Raw genomic sequence first — 8,996 nt, forward strand, 5'->3', positions numbered from 1 at the left:
ACAGCACCATGATTTCCTAGATCAAGCCCGGAGCTCTGGATGGCACCAGAAAAACCAGCCATAAGCTTTGAAAGAAATGAACATAATGATAAAAACAAAATATTTTCTGATGACGGAGTGGTCATCCCCACCATATTTGTTATATAATATACACTCTGATTTTGGGAAGAATGCTATGGTAACAGACTGCTTTTACAGTTGGACATTTACACCATTTGTTTCCTTCAAGCACTATGTGACATACCATCCAGAAAGTCACTCTTGGAGACCCAGATATGATCTCTTATGAGAAACACAGCACATCCCGTTACAAGATCTAATCTCCCTTACTCTTCTCAAACATTCTGCTGTTAGTACTCACTGCCTTGCTAAACAACATACTAGGAAATAACCAGTGCCATCCTAAACAAAATACCAACAGCATACATTGCAGAGCTACAGAAAGAAATTCTAAAATTCCTACAAAAAAGTTCCATAATAATAAAAGTAATTTTGAGCAATAAGAGCAAAGCAGGAGATCCTTCAGTACCTAACTTCAAGCGATTTGTAAAGCACACTGTTAACCTGGGGATTTAGCTCAGCATCATAAGCACCTTCCTGGCAAGTGTGAAGGTCATGAGTTCAATCCCCAGTACAAAAAAAAAAAAAAACACAGAATGGTACTGGAACAAAAACACATACATGAATCAGTGGAACAGAACAGAGAATACAGAAATATCCTGAGAAACATTCATCTATTTGATCTTGAAAAGGGAACCAAATCCATATGTTGGGAATAAATAGCCCATTCAACAAGTATTTGGAAAAATGGTTACATGGGAACACTTCAATATTTGTTTCCAGAAGATTGAACCTGGACCCTTACCTCTTACAATATAGTGAAAGCAAACTGGATTAAAGATTTAAAAATTAGACACAAGGGGAGGAGCAAAGATAGCATAACAACTGGCTACAAAGCTCCCTGAGATGGTCAACTTAGAATTCAACATAATACAGAGTGGGGAGCCCCAAATAGAGGGAGATAAATTCCCTCATCCCAAGAAGAAATTAAGTTGAAAAGAATCAACCAAACATACAGTCCTGGTGCTATTATTGCAAAAGCTAAAGTTCAGTGTTCCTGCCCACAGTGGGTGACTTGCCGACCATCCGAGGTCCCACCACAACTTGCTGAGGTCAAACCATGACTTGCCAAGCCATCCAAGGTCCCGCAGCTTCAACTCACTGGAGGTGCAGTTACACTGAGTTTGGGGGTTGGTGAGTCAAATGGAGAGCTGAGTTGGTGGGGTGCCTGCATCGACCTGTGGTGAGTGATGGGAATGGAGTCATTCCACAGAAAGGGGGTCTCCAGCGGATAACATTCTGGGACTGGGCAGGACTTGCAAGTACAAGGGACAGCAGTGACTTCAATCAGCTGTTCCCTTCCCAAATGGGATTGCTAGAGTGATCTAGATCTGGGTCACGCGACCTGGCTGACACCCAATAGGTTATCTGAAATCAAATCCCTACAGCGGTGGTGCACACTAACCACACTAACCCAGTGAAGCCTCAGAAGTTTGACTGACCTGGAGGGGAGGCAGCACAAAGTAATACAGTGCAGGCCACAGCAGCTTGACTGATCTGGAGGGGAGGGGCCAGTATACACTGTGCCTGTCTGCAACTCACTATCACATGGCAGTGGGAAGGGTCATCTAGCCAGTGTGCTTCAGAAGAATTGTAACCAACAAAAAAAGAACTGGGGCCTCCTGGAAGAAGCAAAAAAGATGGGAAAAGGAAGTAACAACAAAAAGTCCCCAGGTCCCAACCCTGAGAACATTGATCCAGGACAGGTAACTACAAAGGAGAATGAGAACAGCAAACAAGCAATATCAGACACAGTGCCAGTGGACATAAAGAGATTCGGGACCGTGTAGACGAGTTCCAGAGTGAAATATTTAGCAAAGTAAAGCAAGATATAAGAAGATTAATAAAATAGATACTAAGCACCCCTCAAGCAGACACAGACGGAAGAAGGGAGGAACTCAAAGGAGAGAACTATTTGATAAATAAAATAAAAAAATATATAAAATACATGAAGCAAATCAGCTTGAAAGAAATTAAGGACAGATTATCCAAATTGGAGGACAGTTTTGCAATGTGGGATTATGAAAGGGAAAACTTTTCAAAAAATAACAAGGAAACAAGTAATAACAATACAAAGGCTAGAAGACAACAAGAGGATCTGTAACTTGAGAATAAAGAATGTGAATGAAGAAGCAGGGGTACAAACAAAGGAACTACAAAGGTTATTCACAGAAATAATTAAGGAAAACTTCCCAACCTTAGGAAAAGGAAATGATATTCTGATAGATGAGGCATACAGAACTTCAGCCACCTACAACCAAAACAGAGCTACAGGCATATAATAATCAAGGCATAAAATAATCCAGGCATATAATAATCAAGATCCCAGAATTTCAATATAAGAACAGAGTATTAAAAGCTGTTAGAGACAAGAAACAGATAATCTATAGAGGAAGGCCCATCAGAATAACAGCAGATTTCTCAACATAAACCATCAAGTCAAGAAGAGCCTGGAGAGAAATATTCCAAGCCCTGGAAGATTGATATACCCTGCTAAACTGTCTCTAAAAATTAATGGAGAAGCAAGACATTTCCAAGGCAAAGAGGAACTTGGGAAATTCGCATCCACCAATCCAACTCTACAGAGAATACTCCAGCGCATTCTTGAGAGAGAGAAAAGTACTAAGATTCCAGGAACAGTGGCAGAGAGGCCTCAATGAATGGAGCAGAAAGCAGAATGAAGAAGACAAGCAGATAACTGATAGCAAAAAAAGAGTATAACAGAAATAAGGCAAAGAAGATTTTATTCAAAACTGATATGATTGATAGCATCAAGACTGAGAGTACAGGCAACTACACTGAAGATGACAAGACTCTACAATACACATTCTGGTTTGATAACTGCCGGTTTTTGAAGTTCTATACTATATATAAAGTTGTGTTTTTATTAATACTATTATGAACTGATATATTCAATTATACTATGTCTGATGATATAGCCAATTCTATTGGAGATAAGAGACAACATAGAAAACATGGTAGAACTCTTTGTAAAATGGTCTTATATGTTTTTTTTTCATTTCATGTGTTTATAGGAATGTGTTTTGTTTTGCCTTGCTTTGTTTCTCCCTCAATACACAAAGGATAGAAATACATGTTAAGATTCATGCATGTGTAGAATCTATAAACAGTTTATGAGAACTGATCTTATGGCACATGAGGAAATGAACAGACACTTTGAAGAAAAAGAGACACTACAATACCCAGTGCTGATCCTGGAGTGTCATAATGTGAAACCCAGAAACAAAATCCAGCCATATGCTGTCTGCAAGAAACTCATCTAACCCAAAACGATACTCACAGACTGAAAGTCAAAGGATGGAAAACAATATATCATGCAACAGGAACCACCCCCAAAAAAGCGGGGGTAGCTATTCTGTTTGCAGACTATATGAACTTCAAACCAATAATGATCAGAAGAGATAAAGAAGGTCATTACATACTGGTTACGGGAAAACTTCAAGAGGAAGAGATAACTATCTTAAATATATAATGCACCAAATTCCAGAGCACTCAGTTATATAAAGCAAGTATCAACAGAAATGAAAAACCAAATTAGCAGGAACACAATTATAACAGGAGACCTTAACACACCACTAACACCAAGGGACAGATCAACCAAACAGAAACTCAGCAAAGAAATAACAGAACTGAATCACACCTGTGAACAAATGGACTTGATAGACATATACAGAGCCTTCCATCCAACAACATTAGAATACACATTCTTCTTAGCAGTACATGGGTCATTCTCTAAAATAGAACATATATTAGCTCACAGAGCATATTTAAATAAATGCAAAAGAGTTGAAATTATCCCTTGCATGTTATCGGATCATAGCGCTATGAAATTAGAAATTAATGATAAAAGATACTGCAAAAATCCCACAAATACATGCAAACTGAATAACACACTCTTGAGTAATCAGTGGGCCACAGGGGAAATTAAAGAGGAAATTAAACAATGCCCACAAGCAAATGAAAATACAAATACATTTTATCGGAATCTGTGGGATGCAATGAAATCTGTACTCAGAGGAAAATTTATTGCACTGAGTTCCCATATCAGGAAAACAGAACAAATACAAATAAACAACCTGATGTTACACCTCCAACATCTAGAAAAAGAAGAGTTTGTCAAGCCCAAAGCCAAAAGAAGAGAGGAAATTATAAAAATCAGAACAGAAATTAATGCAATAGAGACAAAGAAAACAAAGAATCAATGAATCAAAGAGTTGCTTCTTTGAAAGAATAAATAAAATCAATAAGCCCCAGGCCAATCTTATTTTTAAAAAGGAAGAAAAAAAGCTCAAATTCATGCAATAAGGAATGAAAAAGGCAAAATCACTACAGACTCTAGAAATACAGAAGATCACCAATTTCGAAAACCTCTACTCTCATAGGTTTGGTAACACAGAAGAAATAGATTCCTAGAAAAATATGAAGTACCAAAGCTAGGTCAAGAAGATGTAAATCTGCAGAATAATCCAAATTCTATTAATGAAATTGAAAACATAATTAAGTCCTTACCTACACAGTAGAGCCCACGCCCAGATGGATTCAATGCAGAATTCTACAAGAAGTACAAATAAGACTTAATGCCAACACTCCTCAAACTCTTCAATGAAATTGAAAGGGAAGCAATCCTAAGTCATTCCTGGAAGCAAATATTACTCTAGTACTAAAACCAGAGAAAGACCCAAGGGAAAAAGAGAACTATAGACCAATCTCCCTAATGAACACAGACGCAAAAATCCTCAATAAAATATTGGCAAATAAAATGCAGCAAATCATCAAGAAGATTATACACCTTGACCAAGTGGGATTCATCCGAGGTATGCAGGGATGGTTCAACATATGTAAATGAATAAATGTAATTCATCATATTAATAAAAGTAAGAATCACATGATCATTTCTATAGATGCAGGAAAAGCTTTTGATAAGGTCCAACATTCATTTATGATAAGAACCTTACAGAAAATTGGAAGAGATGGTCTTTACCTCAACATAATAAAGGCCATCTATGACAAACCAACAGCCAGTATCATACTAAATGGCCAAATATTGAAGGTCTTTACTTTAAAATCAGGCACAAGACAAGGATGTCCCTTATCATCGCTATTTAATGTAGTACTGGAAATACTAGCCAGAGCAATTAGACAAAAGAGAGAAATAAAAGGGGTAAATTTAGGAAAAGAAGTTAAATTATCATTATTTGCAGATGACACGATACTCTACATATAAGACCCCCAAAACTCCATTGAAAGACTCTGAGATATAAATAAATTCAGCAAGGTAGCTGGATACAAAATCAATACTCAAAAATCAATAGCATTCCTATACACTAACAACAAAATCACAGAGAGAGAAATAAGAGAAGTCACACCCTTCACACTAGCAACCAAAAAAATGAAATATTTAGGAATTACTCTCCTGAAAGGAGTGGAAGACCTATACAAGGAAAATTATAATACACTGAAAAAAGAAATTTAAGATGATCTCAGAAAGTGTAAAGACATGCCTTTCTCATGGATAGGAAGAATAAATATTATGAAAATGGCCATCCTCCGAAAAATGTTATACAGATTCAATGCAATCCCAATAAAAATACCAACAACATACCTCATAGATCTAGACAAATCACCCCTAAAATTCATCTGGAGCGAGAAGAGACCTAGAATAGCAAAGAGAGTTCTAAGCAACACAGGCAAAGCAGGAGGCATCACAATGCCTGACTTGAAGTTATACTACAAAGCAACCATAGTAAAATCAACTTGGTACTAGACCCAAAATAGAGATGAAGATCAATGGAATAGATTAGAAGATTCAACCACAACTACAAACACACTCAACCACCTTAATTTTGATAAAGGGGCCACGCATGTTCACTAGAAGAAGGACAGTCTCTTTAATAAATAGTGTTGGAAAAACTGGCTCTCCATATGCCGAAAATTAAAACTAGACCCATGCCTATCACCGGGTACTAAATTAAAATATAAATGGATCAAAGATCTGAATATTAAAACAGAAACACTAAATCTATTGGAAGACAAATTGGGTAGAAACCTTGAAGACATAGGGGTAGGTAGAGAATTCATGAACAGGACTCAAACTGCATGGGAAATACTTCCCAGAATCAATAACTGGGATCCCGTCTTATTAAAAAGTTTCTGCATGTCAAAAGAAATCTCCAGCATAGTGAAAAGAAAACCCACAAACTGGGAAAAAATCTTAGTGAACTCTCCCTCAGACAAAGGACTTCTGTCTAAAACATATAAAGAATTTTTAAAAATCAGACCCCCAAAATTCAAAGATCCAATCCAAAAATGGGCATCTGAGATGAATACACACTTCTCAGATGAAGAAATACAAATGGCAAATAGATACATGAAAAAATGTTCATCATCATTACTCATTAGAGAAATGCAAATTAAAACCACACTGAGATTCCATCTCCTGAAATAATGGCCAAGATCAAGAAAACCACCAACAACAAATGCTGGAGAGGCTGTGGGGAAAAGGAACTCTCCTGCACTGTTGGTGGGAGTGTAGACTGGTGCAACCATTGTAGAGGTCAGTCTGGAGATTTCTCATAAAGCTGGGATTGGAAGTCCCATTTCTTCCAGCTATTCCACTTCTAGGCATATTCCCAAAAGAACTAAAAGCATCATACCACAGTGATATATGTGCACTCATGTTTATGGCAGCGTAGTTTGTAATAGCCAGATCTTGGAAACAACCTAAGTGTCCATCAACTGAGGAATGGATAAAAAAGTTGTGGTATTTTTATACAATGGAGTACTACTCAGCTATAAAGAATGATAACATTGGGATATTTATAAATAAATGGGCGCAGCTTGAGACCATACTCATAAGTGAAGTAAATCAAACCCACATCTATAAATACCAAAGTTTCCCCAGTGTAAGAAGTGATAACAATACATAAAAGTATGTGGTAATCAGGATTCCCCATTATATTGCTTTGAAACCTTATAATGTTTTCATTCATTAATTATAATAGTTTTATTCTGGGCTGTTTGATTTTATTGTCTGTGATGGTATGAACAGCTATTTTGGAGAACACAAGACATCATAATAGCTAGTGCTGATTTAATATCATCTTGTTTTGAAGTCCCATCAAGCTTTTGTTCTGTCTCCATCAGTCTTAACATGTTGTATCTTATTGGATTTTATTATATGTGATAATATAAACAAAAACTTTTATAGACAGTGAGATAATATAGAAATGATTGTTTGTTTTCTGTTAGTTGGTTCTAAATACCCTGTAATACTGTCATTCTCTTGAATGGTTTTACATTGTCTTGATATGTTTAATGCTACAGTATACGAAGCTATACTCAAAGATTTCAAGGAAAGAGACACTATGGTAACTACTTTTATGTCGGGGTATCTTGTGGTGAAACACTATGTTGCTTAAATTGTTATGTTCTGACCTGTGCTGTCTTATTGTTATGTCCTCTTTTATCTCAGTTTCCTTTATTTATTTATTTTTATCTTTTTAATTAAGGGGAAAATAGCAGGATATATTATAGTAACCCACTTGGAATTCCTATTAATTTGATTTGAAACCCTGTATTTCTGTAACCATCTTGTTTTCACTGATTTTACTCTGTTCTGTTTTGCTTGATAATACCATGTTTGGAGTATAGGCAACTTTGAAGACAGTAAGATTCACTGTGATGCCCATTCTAGTTTGACTATTATCTTCTTTTGAAGTCCTATAATGTCTCCAATGTTTTGGTTTTATTGGTTTTGTTCTGTACTGTTCTGTTCAATTTTATTATAACTGATGATATAGGCAATTCTTTTTAAGATAGCGAGAGGCATAATTGTAACCATTGTTCATCACCTTGTATTCTGTTTTTACATTATGTACTATGTCCATCCTTTTGATTTGACTGACTCTATTTTGTTATGTCACATTTGGTTTCATTCTCTTGCAAAAAAAGTAGTAAGAACTGTGGGATTCATAAAACCCAAAATGTGTAACTGTCATTGTAAAAGAGAGGAAAAGAAGGTGCTCTAAAGGATATAACTGCATGTATAGTTAAGCGCATAAGATAGATAACCATATTACTGAATTTTTGTTGGATCATTGAACAGAACTGTTTGCAGTCTCACTGTTTGAATGTCCACTTTATATGCTTTAATGTTGTAACTTGAACAACTATTTCTAAGATGACAATATGTAATCTATTAACTAGTGGTTTCCTACTATTTAGTTCTTTTTGGAAATTCTGCATTACTTGTATCCTTTTTCTGTTTTTTTTTTTTTTCTCCTTAAATAAAGTGTTGGTTAAGGTCTTTACTTCAGTTTGGGTATTACTCGATCCCACAGCCAAGTGGTGGTCACACTACTCTTTAAATCTGTCAAAAATTTATACAACTGGACATTGAAGATGGTTGACTTCCTTTTTTTGTCTTTTTCCTTTTTATCGGTACTGGGGATCGAACTCACGACTGCCTGCTTGCAAGGCTGGCACTTATGCCGCTGAGCTAAATCCCCAGCCCCTGATTTTCTTATATATAAATCATAGCTCAAAGGTGAATTTTAAAGATAGAGCATACTAAAAACAATTTTCAATTTTCTGTGAAAAGATAATGTATCATCTCAAAGTATCTCCTCCGTGTTGCTTATTAATTAGTATTATGAGTTTTGCTTTAAATATACCCCAAAAACTCATTGCTGAATTATTGGTTTTCCATGCAGCAAATTTCTGAGGTAGGACTTCCGGAAAGATTGTATCATGAGGGCTATGAACTCAGGATGTGATTAATTCATTCATGTTTCCAGAGACTGTATTTCCAAGGAAAACATCTGTTATTAAAGATCTCTGTCTCCCTCATCTCCTTT

Source organism: Cavia porcellus, unplaced genomic scaffold, assembly GCF_034190915.1.
Source record: "Cavia porcellus strain 051 isolate PalLab524CR breed Dunkin Hartley unplaced genomic scaffold, mCavPor4.1 scaffold_23, whole genome shotgun sequence".
Lineage (NCBI taxonomy): Eukaryota > Metazoa > Chordata > Mammalia > Rodentia > Caviidae > Cavia > Cavia porcellus.